Genomic DNA, 22,204 nt, shown 5'->3' with positions numbered 1-22,204 from the left:
AGTCCCTTTACTCAGCAGCATTTCTTCTTTGTATGTATATTATATGTGCTTAGTTGCTCAGTTGTGTCCAACTCTTTGTGACCCCATCGACTGTAGCCCGCTAGGCTTCTCTGCCTGTGGGATTCTTGCAGGAATTCTGGAGTGGGCTGTCATGTCCTCCTCCAGGGGATCTTCCCAACTCAGGGATGGAACCTGGGTCTCTCGCATTGCAGGTGGAGTCTTTACCATCTGAGCCACCAGGGAAGCCCATGTATATTATATATACATATTTAAAAATGTATATTCTTCAGTAACTTCCTGTAAATATGCACACACATACCTATATGGGTAGTCTAGATGGCAAGAGAAACCAGTTTACATTTATGGATTATCCAGATATGGGTCAGTCAAACTTGGAAATAGGAATGGGAGTGGGTAGTAGCAACCTTTGTGAGCTGTGAAAGAACAGCATCTTAGATTTACTACATACTGATTCTTTGTAATACCGACTTAGAACGTCATGTCATGTTTTTGCAAGTCACTTAACTCTCCTCTGATCCGAATTTTTGTGCATCTTTTTGCAAAAAGGCAACCTGGTACATTGGTCCTCACCTGATTGTACAGGAAGGTCTGTCATCTGATGTACAGAGCATACCATGAATAGGAAATCCTTATACATATCAGAAGCTTAGCAACCTAAGCAGCCTAAATACCAAGAATTTTTTGTCTAAGAGATGTGAAATCCAAATTCATTAGTAATCAGTTGGAGCTTCAGTTTACTCACCTGTAAAATGGGTCTCAAATGAGATAATAAATGTGAAAATACTCTTTAAACTGTGAAGGATAATATAAATGTTAATTTTTTTTTCCCCTCTAGTTTACAAAACTGAAATCAGGCACCCACACAGAGGTGAAAAGCTTGTCAAATTTGGTTTATTGCCTTTCTGAAGGGTTCTTCTCCTAGTGGAGGAGGAGTACATGAAGAGCAGTTCACAGTTTCTCCCTTAAAACTTGAAGATTGTTAGATACAGTGGGACAGAGAGGCTGTTAGAGACCTTTCTCCTAGTGAGTTTATGGGACCTGGTTCTACGTTAACTGCTGGCTTGCTCAAAATGGAACAGTTGAGACTTTTTGAAGTGGAGAATGTGGTGTGCAATGTATGTTTTCCACTATCCTGACAAATACAGTCGTTTCCCTCTTAGTTTTCTACCTGTAACTTATTACAGAGATAGAGTACAGTGAGATGGATCATTTGTGCATATGTAAAGGTAATATTCAGTTGTTGGGTTATTTAATGGATTATATGAGATGAGAGGTGCTTCCTTGGTGGCTCAGATGGTAAAGAATCTGCCTGCAATGTGTGATAGTACAGCTTTCTAGCATGTAAAGTGAAAGTTGCTCAGTCGTGTTTGACTCTTTGCAACCCCATGGATCTTGGCTCACTGGACTTTTTAAGATTCTTTCTTTGAGTAGTCTTGCCCACTCTATTGGCTTTAACTGCTATCGTATGCTGATGACTGTCAAAATTTCTGTCTCCAGCTCAAACATCTTTCCTGATCTCGACTTGTATATCTCACTTGCTATTGACAGCCTACATTTTGATGATCCTTAAATTCAGTAGGTCCAAAACAGAACTCATTTTCCCCATCTACTTCTGACTTCTCCCTTTTTATCTCCCCTAAAAGTTAAAATCATCCCTTCCTATAGTTTTGTCCTAACTTAAAGGCACTGCTGTCCATCCAGCCATTCAAGATATGAATCTGTGCTATTAGTCTTTTCTTGTCCCTTATCCTGTAGCACCAAATAAATCCTAAATATTCCTGAAATTCATCTCCCCTTTACTACTGTCACCTTAGTTCAGCTCTTAATCTTGCCTGTACAAGGACAGTAGCCTCCTAACTTGTTTTTGTATCATCCATGTGCAATAGTAAACCTGTCTTCCTCTCAGCGGCAGAATGTCCACATCACTCCCTTGCTTCAGTCCCTTCATTGGCTCTGAAGTCTAAGCTCCTTAGCGTGACATATTATGCCTTCTGTTATGACCTGTCCCGATGTACTTCACTGGTAACACTGAGCAGTATGTAGTTTATACAGATGTTTTACAGTTTTACACCTTTGCTCATGCTGTTTCTCCTTTTATTCATCCCTCTGGGTTCTTTCAGCATCCTTAAAGTTTGTCATAAGTTCACAAGGAGCACCCAGTGTGTGCCCCTGTTACAGTACTTGGGCTGTTTCAGGAAAATTGACTGTTTCTGTCTGCCCCTTCACTTAACTGTAAGTTTCTTGGGAGCAGGGACTGTGTTCTAGTCATCTTTATAGTCCTTGCTCCTGGAGGGTGCCTTGTAAGTAGTGAATGATTAATTTTTGAACTGAACATAGAAGAGATGACAAACCAATAATATGATATTCTAATGAGTAAGATGATAGGTGTTTTTCCAGATGTAAATTTTTATTTATTTACAGTGTAATTTAGAACTTAATTGGATTGATAAAGGCTTTGGTAATAATGATATATAACACAGGTTTCAAAAGTGGAAGACAGCAAGATGTGCTCAGTGGTTAGCAAATGCTTCTATAAAATATTTTAGGCTTTGTGGGCCACATACAGTCTCTCTTATTTTTTTCTCCTCCTCTTTCCTCTCCACATCTCCCTTCTTCCCTCCTCCTATGTTTCATTCTTAGTTAATAGGCTGTACAAAAACAGGCTGTGGGTGTGCCATAGCTTGACAATCCCTGGTATGTTATCAGAAATCAGGCTTAAAAGTTGTAAAATTTTTATTTTTTTGGCCCTACCACATGGCATGCAGGATCTTAGTTCCCTGACCAGGGTTAGAACCTGTGCCTCCTGCAGTGGAAGTACAGAGTTTTAGCCACTGGACTGCCAGGGAAGTCCCTTAAAGTTGTAGAATATTGAAGAGCTTAGAGACTAAAGTGAGCTCAATTTTCATGTTTTGTTTATTATAAAATTTAGTTCCTTTAGGCAATTATGCATTTTAGTATGAAAAATAATTGTACAGAGTCTTTTTTGTCAAAGTATTCTGTTCATCTAAAAGTTTGACATTTTGTTAAATGGGCCATCGATTTCTGTATAAAGATGCTTTGAAAACACCTTGGTTTGTAAAATTCCAGTACAACTTCCCCACCTTTCTCAGTTTATGCAGGTGTCTGGATGTGCCTTTCAGAATATGTCTGTTTTTATGATGATATAAATTGTGTTGTTTCTTAGATGCAGACATTTTGAAGGAACCCTAGGGTGATCTATTTTTCACAGAAGGTTCAATCCCTGGCTGACTAGAGATTATAATTTTGATTTGGCTTCTGATCATGTCCTTCAAGCTTGATAGTTTCTGCTGATGCTCATTTTCTAGTCTCTGTGTTGTAACTTTTTATACATATCCTAGTTTTCTTTTCTTCTTTTTTTTTTTTAAGGTATCATGTTTTTGTTTCTGTTTTTTGGCTGTACCATGTGGCTTGTTGTATTTCAGTTCTGCCACCAGAGATTGAACCTGATCCTTGGCTGTGAAAGCCTGGAATCCTAACCACTAGGTCACCAGGGAACTCTCTGTCTTAGTTTTCTAATGTGTTGTCTCTCTCTTTTATTTTGAATTGATAGCAAAAACCCTATCTGTATGTATGTGTGTGTGTATATATGCATATATATATATATATAGTTGCATTACTTATATTTCTGCAAATATAATTATACTTTATTTGATCTGCAGTGCACAGGTTAGTCATGTAGCATTATTTTCATTTTAAGGATTAAGAAATCAAGACATAGGACTAGTAGGAGATGAGTGTGAAAAGATGAAAAGGGCTTAATATTTGAATATCTGTGGTAGGGAGTATGCTGGGTGCTTACTCTCTCTGAGTATATAATTTAATCCTCATATTTACCCATTTTAGGGTATTGCGCCCATTCTATAGAAGAGGAAGCTGAAGAAACTGAGACCTGCAGGGACTAAGTAGCTTGCATTTGGTTATATAGTAAGAGAAGAGAAGCTTGTATTAAAAATCTGATCCACCTTAGTCCAAAGCCCTTATTCTTTTTACTGTACTGTATATAAAGCTCCCTTGTTTTAAATTCTTAGATCAATATTTTTCAACCTACTTAAATGAGTAGTAGCTTGGCTACACATTCAACTTCCCTGAAGATCTGTTTTAAAAAACTGTGCTAGTTCTACTCTGACCAGTGCTAATAAAACTTCTTCAGGTGAGTCTAAAGCAGGTATGTGTATGGGTGTATTTTTTTTAAGAAAATATAAATTAAAAAGAAATTGTATTGCTGTATATATAACATATGAAGAAAAAGTGCACAAAAAATGTAAACAGCATTCAGATCAAGAAATTTGGGAATTCCTGGTGGGTCAGTGGTTGGGACTTGGTTCTTTCACTGCTGTGGCCCAGGTTCAGTCCCTGGTTGGGTAATGAATATTCTAACTTCCAATACCATAGATTATTTTTTGCCTCTTTATGAATTTTTATAACGTATGACTGGCTTTTTGCACTCAACTTTGTTTGTGAGATTCATTTATGTTCTTGCATTTAGCAGTGGGCTTCCCCGGTGGCTCAGAATCCACCTGCCAATGCAGGAGATTTGTTTTTGATCCCTGGGTTGGGAAGATCCCCTGGAGAAGGAAATAACAATCCGCTCCAGTATTCTTGCCTGGGAAATCCCATGGACAGAGAGGCCTGGCAGGCTATAGTCCATGGGGTGGCAAAGAATTGGACCAGATTTAGCAACTAAACAACAATAACAGTGTAGCAATAATTTGTCCTTCTCACTGCTATATAGCTGCTACTGCTGCCAAGTCGCTTCAGTCGTGTCTGACTCTGTGACCCCGTAGACGGCAGCCCACCAGGCTCCCCCGTCCCTGGGATTCTCAAGGCAAGAACACTGGAGTGGGTTGCCATTTCCTTCTCCAATGCATGAAAGTGAAAAGTAAAAGTGAAGTTGCTCAGTCGTGTCCGACTCCTAGCGACCCCATGGACTGCAGCCTACCAGGCTCCTCCATCCATGGGATTTTCCAGGCAAGAGTACTGGAGTGGGGTGCCATTGCCTTCTCTGCTGCTGTATAGCAATAGTTCTCAAACCTTTTGGTGTCTTCACTCTTGCTTTTGAAGACCCCTAAGAACTTTTGTTTGTGGGTTGCATCTACCAATATTTGCTGTTTTAAAAATCAAAACTGTGCATTTAAAAATAATAAACCTATTAAATATAGCATATTTTAATGAAAATAGCTATATTATTACCCCCAAATAGAAGGATATTATTTACAATTTTTCCAAAGCTTTTCACTGTCTGACTGGACATATGTCTGCTTCTACATTCAATCTCTTGCAGCTGGTTGTTTTGTTTATGGTATATAAAGCATATCCTGCCCCATATATGAGTGAGTGTGCATGCTAGGTCGTGTCCGACTCTTTGTGACCCTGTGGACTATAGCCCACCAGGCTCCTCTGTCCGTAGGGTTTTCCAGGCAAGAATACTGGAGTGGGTTGCCATTTCTTTCTCCAGTCCCATATATATGTGGCTAGAAAAGGGAGGAATGTTTTAATTGACTTTTTTTGGCTGTACCACAAGACTTGGGGGATCCTAGTTCCCTGACCAGGGATTGAACCTAGACCCTCAGGTAGTGGGAGCATGGAGTCCTAACCTCTGGACTTCCAGGGAATTCCCTTGGTTGACTTTTTAGGTAATTGATGGATATCCTTTTTTTTTTTTTTTTTTTATAATATTACGCTGAAACTTGTCAACTGGTAGTTTCTTTAGAGGTCCATTATTTTATGGACCCTGAAGCTATACAGTGAGCCTTTCATACTCTATTATACTAAAGTCTGCTGGTCTGTTTTGTACTTTTGAATGGGTTTTCCATTCATGCATAATTTTGTGTCACCGTGCTTTGGTCATCTGGAAAATATTGGCTCATTGAGTTATGCAGATCTTGTAAAAATGTTGACATATTTTATCATACAGTGTCAGATATTACATTTGTTAATATCTCCACCAATTCTATCAGACAAGACTTCTCTAATTTTTGCTTGAAAGCTCAAATTTTGTCATTGGCAACAAATACTGACAGTTGTTTTCCTTGAAGTGACAGTCTCACATTGTTCATTTTTGAAAAAATGTCTGCCAAACATCCAAGTCTGAATAATCGGTTTGTCTGGCAGTTGTTTTTTTAAGTTAAAATGGTGTTTCATGAAAAAAAAAAGGGGGGGGGGCAGGTAATTCAGCTTGCAACTCAATTGCATAAGTGCCTTAGTGTTTTTTCTTGAGAAAACTCTTGTACTTTGTTATGTAGAAATATTTATAGGTAAGGAATGAGATTTAATAGGATTCATAACTTTTGTGGCTTCAGCAAGGCCTCAAAATAGTTTTTTTTTGGCATTGGCTCTAAAGAATGCAATGACAGTGTCACGGTTTAATGTCACTGCCTTACTTCAATTCAAGATGGGATAGTTTTATTAGTATAATTATGTTTCCAGGCTTTACTTATTTCTTATTGGAGAAATAGGTAGATTTCTTAGTGAAAGGGGCTTCCCTGGCTCAGAGGGTAAAGAATCTGCCTGCAATGCAGGAGACTTGGGTTTGATCCCTGGATCAGGAAGATCCCCTGGAGAAAGGAATGGCTATTCACTCCAGTATTCTTGCCTGGAAAATTCCATGAACAGAGGAGCCTGGTGGGCTACAGTCCACAGGGTTGCAAAGAATCGGACATGACTGAGCGATTTGTTAAAACTTTATTAAAAATACTGCTTTGAAAGCTAGCATGAATATAACTGTTTTTTCCTTCGCTTCAAGTGTTAGTTGCTCAGTTGTGTCTGACTCTTTGTGATCCCATGGACTGTAGCCCACCAGACTCCTCCATCCATGGGATTTTCCAGGCAAGAATACTAGAGTGAGTTGCCATTTCCTTCTTCAGGGGATCTTCCCAACCCAGGGATTGAACCCCGGTTTCCTGCATTGCAGGCAGATTCTTTACCTTCTGAGCCACCAGGGAAGCCCTTTCCTTTGCTTAGTAGAACCAAAACACTTCAGAGTTGAGCAGTTTTACAACTTTATCAGTATGTTAGAAAATCATTGGGCTTGATCCTTATTCTTTACTATTTGTGTTGAAAGAAAGGTGTGAAGTGGCTTTTAGTGAACTGTGCATAGCTGTGTATAAAAGTGATCCTCTGTCTTCCTACCCTTAACCAGGAGCATTTGCAGTAAAAGAGAACGATGCTGATGAAGTCATGATCAAGTGATCTTATTGTGTAATGACTGGTTTTTCACTGTGATTGGGCAGAAGTGGATGGAGGAGGGTAGGCTAAACAAGTTATGGTACTGAGCATTATTTTACCTTTCCGCCAACATCCCCATACAGCCTGGAACCTTAGGGGAAGGAGAATTAACTTTCACTGTGTGCCTACTTTGTGCTGGGCTGTTTAAGTATGGTAACTTATTTAAATATACAGTTCTCCTGTAGGGTGGCCATAATTGTTTTATTTTGCACATGAGAAAGCTTTGGCTCAGAGATATAGAGCCTACTCAGGCCCACTAGCCAGTGACTAGGGTGGGATTTATCCCCAGACTTTTCTACCTCCAAAGCCTGTGAGTGGTCTTTACTAAATTCTGTGCTATTGTCCAAGGACAGTGTCTCACTGATTATTTCTGAATACTTGATATCTGGAACCTAGTAGGGTTTAGTAAGTTTCTGTTGAATACTTGACCTGGTGCTAAATAAGTGAACCAGTTTTTACAGAGTAGGGTATAACCCATCCCCTCTGGGCTGTGTGTAGATTGGCATGGTAAGAGTCTGGTCACCATTTGTTGTTGTGGGGAAAGGGTCAATCTTCTTAATGATAGACTATCAAACTGTTTAAATAATTTGGAAATTTAGGAATTGAGAAAATCTAATGGGATGAGTTTTCATTAGATTGTCAGTGATTTCCTCAGGAATAGATAATACATCTATGTTGCCTCTGATTTCTCCCTTAACACCTTTGAAACCTGTGTAAGTTACTTTACTTTTCTGTACCTCATTTTTAAAAATCTTTAAAAAGGGAAGGGCAGCAATAGTAGTACATAATTCCGAGGTAGTTTTGAGGATCAAATGAGACAGTTCATGTAAAGAAATGACCACAGTGCTTGGTATATACTACTGTCAATAAATAAGAGCTATTATCCTTCTAGAATGAAGCATGAATTTAATATGATTTTTAGCATGTTAAGAAGGAACAGTATTTTGGCTTCTAAAACATTTTTGTTAGAGAAATAAAGCACTGAATTTACTGGTTTTTGTATTTGGGGATTTGTTTTCTGATTGTAGTTTGCTTGGTCTTCCTGGCAGCAAAGGTCTGATATTTTGGTTGTGTGCCTTGATTTATTCATGAACCAATGCAGGTATAGTATGACCTTTGGCTGTCCATCAACTTTTTAAAACTTTTTGGTCTAGTTGAAACGGTTTGAATTGTTCTGGAAAATTCACTGATGTTGATAGTTCTTTCTAAATTAAAAATGTCAGTGAATGTGAGAGATGCCCCTTTCTAAATTTTTTTCTAACTATACTACTCATTACTGAGGGGATCAAGTATTTCTCCATAGTACTCTGCCCCAGAACCAAAGAAAGAGTGTTCTTTGAATTTTTCTGCCTTTATTTTTGTTGGTGGTAATATTATCCATACTTTTGAGACTTATGTTTTTGACAGCACTTTTTTTTTAAAGTATAGTTGACAGTACATTTTGATCAGGCTGTGGAATTATGGAGGAGAAAACCAACTATCCATTCTAAATGAGCATATCTGAAAGCCAGCCTGCCCTTCAATCACATATCGATGTAGGTATTCTGTCTCCTAGATGGGGTTCTCTTGGTGGTTTAGTCATTAAGTTGTGTCCTACTTTTGTGACACCATGGACTGTATAGCCTGCCAGGCTCCTCTGTCCATGGGATTTCTCAGGCAAGAATACTGGAGTGGGTTGCCATTTCCTTTTCCAGGGGATCTTCCCAAACTAGGGATGGAACTGGAGTCTGCTGCATTGCCAGCGGGGCACCAGGGAAGCTGAGCTGCCAGGGAGCCCCAGATGGAGCTCTGGTATGGTGTTTTTAGTAAGAGACTAGGCTCAGTGTTCTCCCCTTAACTCTCTCCAGTGTCATTCATTGTTTGTCTCTCCTCCCAGCTTGCACATTTTACCTCTAGTTCTAATGAAGTGTACATTGTTGGGTGTTTGCAGTTCTCCAGATGTGCCATCCTTTTTGCTTTAATGTCTTTACGCATGCTTCTCTTTGGGCCTGGATGTTTCCTTTTAACTTTTAATTGGTCTAACTCCTGTTCAGCCTTTAGGATTCAGCCTAGGAACTAACCTTGTCCAGAAAGCTTTCCTTGACTTTCCTGGGTTGGGATTGGGTGCCCCATCTCTGGGTTGCCTCATCGCTGGGTTGTAATTATCCATTTATTATTTATTGGTCTCCTCTACTTTGCAGTGAGCAAGGATTGTATGTAATTATCCTTTTATTCTCTAGAACTCATTCTTCGACCTTACACAGAGTAGGCATTGGTAATGTCTTATTTGTGAATCCATAGTTTCAGGCTGATGTGTTAGCATTGTAACTTCCCAACCCATGTTATTCTAGGCTGTTTTAGTAGAATGGTTTTTTTTTTTGTGGCCATTGAACCTTGCCTTATGTTTTCTTCATTACACTTCAGCTCACACTCATCCTCTATTTTTTGCCCATACAGTAGACATGTAGATCTTCATAAAGAACTTGATTTGTGACAGGTCCTGAATCTCACTTGGAATGAATGAAATCACATTGGTAAATGGAAAAGCTGGGATCTTATGATTGCTTTTTAAACTCTTAGTTCTTTTCTCTGCTTGCAAGTTTTCCTCTTTATTAATTTTTTGGTCAATTTTAACTTTTAGGTAACATAAGATGAATGCTCCAAAACTAAACCACAAGTTCTCCGGTTGTGTGTTTGATTTTTTTGAGCCTACATACAGGATTTGACTTATCTCTTATGGTGGTGGGATGACTGAAACTTTAACAAGTGGAGGGGTTTTAAGACTTATTAAGAACTTAATAGTTCCTGACAGGTGATTTAAATTATGGCTTCCAAAAAATATTTTGTTTAGAGTCTTATTAGCACACAAAAACAATCATTTTTGCCTGCATTCATTTAGTTACTCTGAATATCAGGCTCTATGCTAGGTAGGTTCTGATGATACACAGAGCTGAGTAAGATGTGGTCTCTGTCTGTAAGGAGCTCCTAGGTGCAAGAGAAAAACTATACACAATTTCAGATGAGTGTGTTGTACAAGCTGTAAAATAAGTAGCAGAGAGGGAGGTGTTAATGCCTTTTTCAGGGAAGAGTTCCTGGAGGAATAGACACCTGAGCTTATTTCTGAAAGAGAATAAGGTCTTTGTGTGTGGAAGATTCTGGATGTATGCTCAAAATCTGGATTTGAACCCCAGCTTAGTCACTTATGAGCTGTCTGACTTGGGGCAAGTTGTTTAAGCACTCTGAATCTCACTTTTTTCCTCCTCTAAAGTGAGGATAATCATGTCTGTCTGTTTTTGAAAGTTGTGAATATTTAATATATGTGAAAGAGTTTCGTAAATGTGCTAAACAAATATTACATCCTGGTTTTTGTTCTTCATTTTGACAGATTGGAGCATAAGTTTTCTTACTCAGACCAGAAATGAGAAAAAAAAAGACTGGGTATATTAGTGCATAGATATTAATTATAAAGTGTTAACACTGTAAGCATCATGATTTAGAGTAAAGAGTTTTAAGCTCAGAATCCATGAAACTTTGGTTCTGTGCTGTTATGAAAGATATTGCTTAAGATGCTTAAGGAGTGGTCTCTGAAAATGTACTGTGTGTAGTTCTGAGTGGCTTGGATGGCAATAAGCCAAACTGGAAAGAGCGCCATTGCTTGTCAGAAGACTTATATCTGTGCCGCTGTTAAAAAGATTACTTAACATTTCAGAATTACATTTTCCTGATCAATAAAACAGAGAAAAGTAATAGTTAATTTGCAGACTGAGAATTAGGGGTAAGTTGGGTAAAGTGCATACTATTAGCCAAAGTCAGTTAAAAGTCAGTAAAAGTTAATTTGTAGAATATTAAAATAAACTTTCTTATCTTTCAATATGAGACACTTCATTTAGTGAAACTTGCTTGAAGAATAGAGAGAACATACTAGGTGGTGCTAGTGGTAAAAACGTGCCTGCCAATGCAAAAGACCTGGGTTTACTCTCTGGGTCAGGAAGGTCCCCTGGAGAAGGAAATGGCAACCGACTCCAGTGTTCTTGCTTGGGAAATCCCATGGACAGAGGAGCCTGATGGATTGCAGTCCATGGGGTTGCAAAGAGTGGGACATGACTAAGCGACTAACACATAAAAGATTGTATTTTACTTCTTTCTTCAAGTTCATTCTTCAGAATAATATTGCAGTTCAGTTCAGTCGCTCAGTCGTGTCCGACTCTTTGCGACCCCATGAATTGCAGCACGCCAGGCCTTCCTGTCCCTCACCAACTCCCGGAGTCCACCCAAACCCATGTCCATTGAGTCGATGATGCCATCCAACCATCTCATCCTCTGTCGTTCCCTTCTCCTCCTGCCCCCAATCCCTCCCAGCATCAGAGTCTTTGCCATTGAGTCAGCTCTTTGCATCAGGTGGTCAAAGTACTGGAGTTTCAGCTTCAACATCAGTCCTACCAATGAACACTGAGGACTGAACTCCTTTAGGATGGACTGGTTGGATCTCCTTGCAGTCCAAGGGACTCTCAAGAGTCTTCTCCAACACCACAGTTCAAAAGCATCAATTCTTCGGTGCTCAGCTTTCTTTATAGTCCAACTGTCACATCCATACATGACCACTGGAAAAACCATAGTCTTGACTAGACAGACCTTTGTTGACAAAGTAATGTCTCTGCTTTTGAATATGCTGTCTAGGTTGGTCATAACTTTCCTTCCAAGGAGTAAGCGTCTTTTAATTTCATGGCTGCAGTCACCATCTGCAGTGATTTTGGAGCCCAAAAAAATAAAGTCTGACACTGTTTCCACTGTTTCCCCATCTATTTGCCATGAAGTGATGGGACCAGATGCCATGATCTTAGTTTTCTGAATGTTGAGCTTTAAGCCAACTTTTTCACTCTCCTCTTTCACTTTTATCAAGAGGCTCTTTAGTTCTTCTTCACTTTCTGCCATAAGGGTGGTGTTATCTGCATATCTGAGGTTATTGATATTTTGCCCGGCAATCTTGATTCCAGCTTGTCCTTCCTCCAGCCCAGCGTTTCTCATGATGTACTCTGCATATAAGTTAAATAAGCAGGGTGACAGTATACAGCCTTGACGTACTCCTTTTCAGTAATAATATTGCAAGGTGAGTTTAAATCCCAGCTCTGTACTCACTAACTATATGACCTCAGTTACTTACTATTTCTGTAACTTTTTTCATTCATCTATGAGATGGGAATATAGTGGTATTTACAGCATATAATTGCTGGCAAGATTAAATGAGATAATTAGATAAAGTGCTTTGATTGGTGTTTGGCACATATTTGTTGTTCTGTTGCTTGGTTGTGTCTGACTCTTTGTGCCCCTATGAACTACAACACTCCAGGCTTTCCTGTCCTTCACTATCTCCTGGAGTTTGCTCAAACTCATGTCCGTTAAGTTGGTGATGCCATCCAATCATCTCATCCTCTGTTGCCCTCTTCTTCTGCTCTCAATCTTTCATCTTTCCTAGCATGAGGGTCTTTTCCAATTGGAGCTTCAGCTTGAGCATCAGTCCTCCAATGAATATTCATTGTTTATTTCCTTTAGGATCGACTGGTTTGATCTCCTTGCTGTCCAAGGGACTCCTGAGAGTCTTCTCCAACACCACAGTTCAAAAGCATCAGTTCTTAGGCGCCCAGCCTTCTTTTTGGTGCAACTCTCACATTCGTACTGGAAAAACCATAGCTTTGACTATGTACATAAACACATAGTACGAGATTAATAAATGGTAGCATTGTTACTGTCACTTTCATTTTGTAAATGAGAAGCTGAATACAGATTTAGCAACCTGAATAGATTCACTTGTAAGAACCAAGGATGTGTTTCAATACAGGTTTGTGCAATGCCATTACTCTATCTTTTTATCAGACTGCATTTTGTAGTTAATGTTTTATTTGTTGGAATATGCATTCTGAAGTGCTATAGAGTGTTTGGAAGTAGTTTGTGACTCTTAGATATTTAAAACTATCTTTCTGTGATGTTTTACTAATAGTTTACATAAACTCAGAACTAAATTGGTTAGAGAAAGAACTGTTTGGCCTGGTTTTCCTGTGATTAGACGCAATTTAAGGGCAAATATCCTGGGGTCGTGGTCAGTGGTTAGTAAAAAGAACAATGTGTTTTTTTCCTGCCTAAACAGGTTATTGAGGTGAAGCTGACAGACAGTAAACTACACAAATTTAATACAGTTTGCTAAGTTTTAGCATGTGTAAACATCTGTGAAACCATCACTGCAATTCAAATAGTGAGTATATCACACAAATTGTGGGAGGAATCACCTCCCACAAGTTTCCTGGTACCCCCTATGCAATCCCTTCCTCCTGCTCTCCCTGATCCGTCACCCACACAAACATTGGTCTGCCTTCTATTACTTTTTACTTCTATTATTCTTATAGATTTAACAGTGGTTTTGAAGTTGTAGCAATCAGGATTTAGATCTCCCATTCTGTCACTGTGTTAGTTGGGTGACTTTGGAGAAGTCATTCTCTCTCTCAGCCTGGTTTATTCACCTGTAATCTAGGGATTCTAGCACCAGCCCAAAGGACCACAAGGAAGAGGAGAATAGTGCCTAGAAAGAGCCTTGCATGGTTCCTGGCTCACAGCTGGTCTTTAGTCCCTGAAAGGCACCAGACCAGCTTTCAGTTGGTGGCTCAGAGTACATTTAGGTGTTCAGAGCTCCAAAATGCTTTTCTGTCACCTAGTCCTTGTGTTCCCTCTTACTGAATGAGCTTTCTTGAAATAGGAAAGTTTAGATTAGACAACTTGAGGCCCTAAAGGGCTCTCTGGTATTTCTTCCTTCCCTCCTGCATGCCCAGTGTTCCACATGCTATTAATTATAAACAGATGTTCTTCATAAACAAGCAAAGAACTTCACCACAGATTTCTGAGTTCTTTATGCCTATGTTTAAGTCTGACGTTGTGATAAAACTGCATGCACAATGAGTTTGTAGTCAGAGTTCTAGATTTTGGTTCCCATGCTGCCCTGGGCAAATTGTAAAATCTTTTTGAGTCTCTGTTTTCTCAGATATAAAGTTGAAGAGTATCATACCACACAAATTTGTTGGGAGGATTAAAGGAGAATTTTGAAAATGAATTGTATGATGACATCATAGTTTATCTGCATTGTCCTGTGACTGGCTTGTAGTGTAGTATTTAAACTTGATATTCTAGAATTTTTTTTGAGTTTATTTTATTAGGTTTTACTAATAGGTAGCGCAAGAAAGCAAAAACCAAAGGTTAAAAGTGCTTAGAATTTAAAGTCAGAGAAACTTTAATTCAGATATTAATTTAGTAGTTGTGTGACCTTGGGCAAGTTATATACTTTCTCTGAGCCTTAATAAGGTATATCTGGTCTTCCTCAGAGGGTTGTTGTGAGTAATAGAAATAAAATGTGTACAGTGATGGGCAAATAGCAGATACTTAGTGGTGCTACTTTTTCCCTTCCATTCCCAAAATTGGTAGATTTGTGGAGTTCAGTGGGCTATCACTGAAGAGATTACTTCTGTCTTCCCCATTCCATAATACAATTTGGCCCAGGATAGCCATTAGATGGTGTCTCAGATTTCCCATTTAAGTCTGAAAATGCAATTCGAGGTTTATGATGCCAACAGTTATTGTAAAGGGATTTTCCCCCCCTAATAATAGGAGGAACTGATGCCATGTTTTTGTATTTTCTTGTTAATTCTCATTGCTGTAGCTGGAGGTACTTTGTACTGTGGGAGCCAGGGAAATTGGGGGCCATATTGTTTTTTCTGTTTGTGTTTATTTGGATTGGAGAATTGTCTAAAGGATTCTTAGTGAATAAAGTAGATTTGCTAAATTCAAATTCTTCCTTCCTGGGTGAACCCAGGAATGACCTCCTGAGAGAAAAACATAGGAAAATGTAGGGGTAACTGGTGAGTTCTGCTTGTGAAGTCAGGATCTTTGAGTTGGGGGCAGTGGAGAAGAGTTGATTCTCCATTCTCCTCTTACCCTCCAGAGCGTTTACAGCCCAACACAAAGGAAGCTTTAAGATGGAGGTCTATATTGTAATTTCCTAGAAATTGCAGCTTCTGGTAATAGCTCATTCAGTTTGCACCTCTTTGCTGCAGTAGATGAAACAATAGAGACAATAAAGCCTTTTATCTGATAGCTGTAGCCTCAATGGGATGTTTGTTTTAATAATGGTATAATTTGCAGGGCTCATAAATTGTGATTTTATTCTCATGGAAATAACTGCCCAGTGGTATTTAGATTCTCAGGTCTCCTGTTGTGGATAATTTCACTAACATTCTGGCTGACAGTTCTCTTTATTTTGCACTTCGTTTTAGATTGTTCAGGCTGGTTGGGTAATTAGACCAGTGCAGAGCCAATTTTCTTTAGTTTGAGGCTGGCAGGTGGTTACTAGGTAACTAGAGGATCTTCTGAACAGGCAAGAAATTCTGCTTAGGGATTCAAGGCAAAAGAGCTGAGTTTGCTTTTGATTGTCATCTGGAATTTTTTTTTAAGGTTTTATTTATCTGATGCCAAAATATCTAAAAGAAAAAAAATTATTTTTCAGTCATCTGTGTATTTACTTTCCATGGTACCAAACAGCCAATTCTATTTGGAATCATATAGTTCAGTTTTTAATTTTCATCTACTTTTTTTTTTTTTTCTGGGAATATCCACAGAGGGCTAAGGATGAGACTAGGTACCATGTGCTAGACATTGTCTAGGTTTTTACACACATTATCTCTAAATCTTAATTAGAGCCCTGAAAGGTAGGTATTGTTTCTATTTTACATAAGCAGAAACCTAAATTCAGAGAATTTAAGTAACCAAATTAAGGTATCTCAGTTAATAAGGGGTGGGCAGCAGTTTACCAGACTTCAAAGCTCATGTTAGGTTTTCAATTATAGTATAAGATGTTCTGCTGCTGCTGCTAAGTCGCTTCAGTCGTGTCCAACTCTGTGTGACCTCATAGACAGCAGCACACCAGGCTCCCCTGTCTCTGGGATTCTCCAGGCAAGAACACTGGAGTGGGTTGCCATTTCCTTCTCCAATGCATGAAAGTGAAAAGTGAAAGTGAAGTTGCTCAGTCGAGTCCGACTCTTAGCAACCCCATGGACTGCAGCCTACTAGGCTCCTCCGTCCATGGGATTTTCCAGGCAAGAGTACTGGAGTGGGGTGCCATTGCCTTCTCCGAAGATATTCTGAAGATACGTTAAAGTTCTTAGATATTACAATGATTGGCTCAGTAATACGTTGTACATTAATTAGTGTCATCCAGATGTATATCTGGTTGTTTTTCCTGTCATCTAATTTTTTAAATCTAATTTTTATTTTATATTGGAGTATTGATTTACAGTGTTGTGTTTCAGGCCTATAGCAAAGTGATTCAGTTATACCTATACTTATGTCTATTCTTTTCCAGATTCTTTCCCTGTATAGGTTATTACAGAATATTGAGTAGAGTTCTATGTGCTATGCAGTAGATCCTTGTCTATTTTGTATATAATAGTGTGTATATGTGTCATCTAATCTTACATTATTATAGCAGTTAAGGTACATGGAGTATTTTGATTATTTTTCCAAAATTAAAGGCCTTCCAGACATACTCTGTTTTAGGAATTCTTTAAAAGTTTGGCACTATATCATGTGCCCAAACATGATATAGTCACTGGAAATAGACTTGAAGTTTGGGAACCGGGTTTTAAAATCTTGGCACTGCCACTTATTGGGTAGTCTTGGATAAACCCTTTAACCGTCTTTGGCTAACCCTTACTCCTTGCCTAAGCCTTGTTTTACTCATCTGTGAAATAGAGATAATACCCACATTATATGTGGTATTGCCTCGTATATGCCTGTAATACGGTAGGGGCTCATGAAGTGTTGGCTTCCTTCCTTCTTTAAGTCCTCTAGGAATATATACAGAAGTAAAATAGATTTTGTTTCATTCCCAGTTCTTTCTACTCCCCAGCAGCTAAGTGGGTCCATTACTGAACTATTGGGATAATTTGATGCTTTTTTCATCACTGGCCATAGGATTTATTAAAAGATGATCAACTTCTAGTACTGTTTTGTTACATTTCATGTTGATGCTATTAAACTGATGGAATTCATTTTCCTCTAGGAACTTGCTGTAAGGGACATTTAGACATCTGGTTCATTGTTTATACTCTCTTAGTCAAGAGAGTGAGTACATATATGGAAAGGGCATTGACTTGTGATTTTACAAACTTGGTTAAAGTTCTAGCTTTGCTGCTTACTAGCTGAGTTTCTTGGGACAGCTGATTTTCTTAGCTGAGACTTGGAGGAGGGATAATAATAGCTGACCTGCTTTGTTGTAAGGATCAAATAAGATGGATGTGAAGATGCCTTTTAAATTGAAAAATGTTAGATAATCATTATGTGACTTTCATAGTTAGACTAGATAGGAATTTACTACTATTTTAAGGGAGATTTTAAATTTCAATTATACTGTATAAAGGAAACATCTTGATGAGTTTTATGTTAGCTCTTAGGGACAGCTAAAGAGAAGAGGCCAGAATGAGGTCCTGAGTAGAGAAAGTATTGAGTGAATATAATTGAATCATGTGGAGGTGAGAATGGAGTGTGAGTGGCAGTAGAGTGGTGAGGCAGGCCAAGGGAACTTAGAAAATAATTTAGATATGACATTTGGATCTTGGTCTAATCTTGATCCATAGAGCAGAGAAGATGGATGCTTCTTGATTAGAAAATCTTAAAAGACTGAGCAGTGTGCGGACCACTGGTTGAAAGAGTAAGGATGGAGGTAACAGCTGTAGGCTCTCTCATGAGGACTCTGAAGCTGAAATCCCAGTTTTAAGTCTTCAGGAATATGTACAGAAGTAAAGTAGATTTTGTTTCATTCCCAGCTCTTCCTAGCCCCCAGCAGCTAAGTGTGTCCATTCAGGGGGGACTGTTCCAAGTAAAGCTTGTGCTTATTGTATGTGAATCACTTAGTGGCTCTCAGGTGGGCATACAGGCATATTTTCATGTAAAGAGGTGCAGGTGGCTGGCAAGTGGGGGATCTACTTTTACGGACTAGAAAGTTTAGTTTTATGCAGTCATATTCAGGTTATCTCTTTCCTGAAAATTGGTTCTTTTATAGCATTTCAATAAGGCAGATGGTATTTTTCCTGAGTGGAACATCAACCAAAAATTTTACTGTGTTTAATTATTGATATGTCTGAGTGGTGCAGTACATTGGTTAAAATAAAGATTTTTTTTATATGAAGAAAGCCTTCTGGCTTTGGATTTTGGTACTGCACCAGTTTTTTCATTTTTCTCTCAGGGGGATGTAATCTTTTTCTTTACTACAAGTGACTGTGTTATGCTTTCTGGATCATTGCCTTCTCTATTGAGTACTGGGGTACCATAGTGGTTGTACAGGTTAGTTTCACAGTCTCCATTTTATTTGATTATAAGAACCCATTTAGGCTTCTGTTTTCTACCCCCTTTGCTACTGGTATGAAGGGATTGCAGTGTTTAGGTAGGAGATGGATTTCTATAGGCACAGAATGAATCTGAGTTACTTTATCATATTAGCTTTATATATAATAGACTGATATTTGCACAATTTTTTAGGTAGGTATTTTGTTATTAAAAGTTTTTCTTTCTACTGATCTGTTTTTTGCACTAAACCAGTAGCTGTTTTGGGGGGGGGGGTTCATGTATTTTTTTTCATCTTTGTATTTACTGTATTCAGCGCAGATCTAATGATGATGCTACTGGCTACACTGTACTGTATGTCTGACATTGTTTCAAGTGCATGCAATATTTGTTTTCATCCTCATCCCCATTTTATAGAAGAAAAAACTGAGACTTGAAAGAAAGAAAATAACTTGCTCAGTGTCACAAATAATGAAGGGATATAGCTGTGATTAGAACCCAAGCAGTCTGACTTCAGAGCCTAAATCCTTAACCTCTACCCTAAATTTTCTCAGAAACTGCTTTATAAGTATATATAAATATATTTAAATATGTCTTGTCTGTGCCTTAAAATTCTGTGAAGCAGATATGCTGTATGCATTTTATAGGGGAGGAAAAATGAAGTAAATTAATTGTACAAAGTTACGCATTTGTTGAGTGGCAGAATCTAGAGTCTCAATCTCTGGCTTCCTGATTCCAATTCCCCTGTTTTTTTCCCCTCTATCATTACTGTAGACACTGGTTAGAGCTATACATCTATTTTAGGAATAACCTTTTTAGATATGGAAAATAGATTTCTTTATCTGGACTATTTGGAGATAAGCGGCAGGTTTTAAAAAGTCTTCTGTTACATCCTTCTTTTTCAAATCCAAGGAGCAAAATTCCCTGGTAGATAGACTATCAGAGCTGATTGAGAGTAGATAGGACAGCTCTGTGTGTGTGTGTCTGTGTGTGTGAGAGAGAGAATCTGTTTTTCGAGTACCTGACACAGAGTATGTTTTCTGTAAAGATTTCTGAGAACTGCAGGATTGAAAGAGTTCATGCTGAATCTAGTATTATTAAGGAGTGATGATGCTAAAATTGCTACACTACTTTTATATTCTGTGCTTTCTCCTGATTGCTTCATTCTTGGTCACTGATTATGCTTGAGAATTCCTAATGATAGTGGCATTTAGTATGTATTTGGCCAGTATGTGGTCACCGTCTATCAGAGCCTTCATATGAGAGAGGGATTGCAGTTATGCACTTGGAATGTTTGAGGACGCAGTTTTTCTTTTTCTTTAGTATTTATTTATTTGTTGGCTGTTCTGGGTCTTCGCTGCGTGGGCTTTTTCTCTAGTTGCGAAGAGTGGAAGGCTACTCTCTAGTTGTGGCAAGTGAGGGGTGAGGGCTTCTCATTGTTGTGGCGTGTGGGCTTCAGTAGTTTCTGCACCTGGGTTCAGCTGGGCTCAGTGATTGCGTCTCCCAGGCTCTTGAGCCCACGCTCAGTAGTTGTGGCGCACAGGCTTAGTTGCAAGAAGCAGTTTTTCTCATCTGAACTTTTCTTAGGTGAACTTAATTGTACTGAACTCTTTCTGATTGCCTTGTCAGATTTTCTTTTCATATTTCTGTGAAGAAGATATGACAGTGGAAAATTAGTTTTCCAGTTTTGTTTTTTTTTTGCTTATATACATATTTTAAATAAATTGAAGTGATGCTCTGTTGTGACTTTCTTTTATTTTACATTGAGGTATTAACATTAAAATAATAGGCTAACTCGGTAATATATCATTAGAATATTTAAGAACTTTGAAACTTCATAGAGCTGGATGACACCCTCACACTGTCCTATGTTACAAACGCAGACTGGAAGCCCAGGAAAATTAGTTAATTGTCCAAGGTCATACAGTTTGAAAATGGATAACCTAGGACTAGAACCTAAGTTTTTCTTGTTTTTTCCATAGCGCACTTTTTTCCTTTTGAAAATGATTTTTTTAACTTTGGTACTTATGAAGTCAGATATTACCCTAAAGGTGACATCATAGGGTCAAAGTCACAAGCTCAAGAGTTTTGGTTCATCTGTCCTGTAAATGAATAAATTGATAAATAGATTATGTGGCTTTTGATAGGAACAGCGTAATGTCAACAAACATCAAGGAGCTAGTTCCATTAATAGTCTTCTTCCAGGTCCTTGAAGCTGGTTTTGTTTCATTTAGGTTCTAGGCAATAAAACATTCAAATACAATCATGACACAGTCTAGCTACTTAATTTTCTGGTTATGTCGCCCTGCATTATTTTTGTGTATAATTATAGTACAAAATGCTTGAGAATTCCTAAGCCTCTCTTACTTTAGTCTGACATGATTGTTATATTCATGTAAATTACCCCTTACCTAGGAATGTCATAATTGATTCCTTTGTTCTAGATTGAGGATTTGAGTGTCAGGTAGTAATTTACACATTACTTTATCTTTTAAGAGTTAGTTGTTTTATTGTGGAAACTGTATGAGATCAAAATTTGAACTTTCAGTCTTGATCACTTAGCTGCCAACCTGGTCCTGCTCTGTCACTTGGCAAACATCAGTCCAGCTGTTTTCTCATTTTATGTCTGTGAGTGCACATGTGCATCATGAAACTTCCCCTCTGATCTTAAAAAAGGTATTACTAAAATATAGTAGATTTTTAGGGTCCTATGATTTGTCTTGCACAGTTTCTTTCAGGTTTTTACAAGTTTAGAAAGTATATAGTTGGAGTACAGGATACCTGCTGAAACAGACACTCAGAAATTCAGTGGCTCAAACAAGATAGACATTTATCTGTTATGTAACAGTGAAGAGGTAGGTGTGTTATGGCCAGGGTGGGCCGAGGTTCTGTTCCAGGAAATCACTCAAAGATCTAGACTCCTTTTATCTTACTCTCCCAGTGTGATGTGCTTATCTGCATGCTCAGTTCAGTTAGTCACTCAGTTGTGTCCAGCTCTTTGTGACCCCATGGACTGTAGCACACCAGCCTCCTTGTCCATCACCAACTCCTAGAGTTTACTCAGACTCATGTCCAGAGTGAGTGATGGCATCCAACCATCTCATCCTCTGTCGTCCCCTTCTCCTGCCCTCAATCTTTCCCAGCATCAGGGTCTTTTCCAATGAGTCAGCTCTTTGCATTAGGTGGCCAAAGTATTGGAGTTTCAGCTTCAACATCAGTCCTACCAATGAACACCCAGGACCGATCTCCTTTAGGATGGACTGGTTGGATCTCCTTGCAGTCCAAGGGACTCTCAAGAGTCTTCTCCAACACCACAGTTCAAAAGCATCAATTCTTCGATGCTCAGCCTTCTTTATAGTCCAACTCTCACGTCCATACATGACCACAGGAAAAACCATAGCCTTGACTAGACGGACCTTTGTTTACAAAGTAATGTCTCTGCTTTTGAATATGCTGTCTAGGTTGGTCATAACTTTCCTTCCAAGGAGTAAGTGTCTTTTAATTTCATGGCTGCAGTCACCATCTGCAGTGATTTTGGAGCCCCCAAAAATAAAGTCAGCCACTGTTTCCACTGTTTCCCCAT

This window comes from Bison bison, unplaced genomic scaffold (genome assembly GCF_000754665.1).
Source record: "Bison bison bison isolate TAMUID 2011002044 unplaced genomic scaffold, Bison_UMD1.0 scf7180017864276, whole genome shotgun sequence".
Taxonomy (NCBI): Eukaryota; Metazoa; Chordata; class Mammalia; order Artiodactyla; family Bovidae; genus Bison; species Bison bison.
This window is presented reverse-complemented; position numbering follows the sequence as displayed.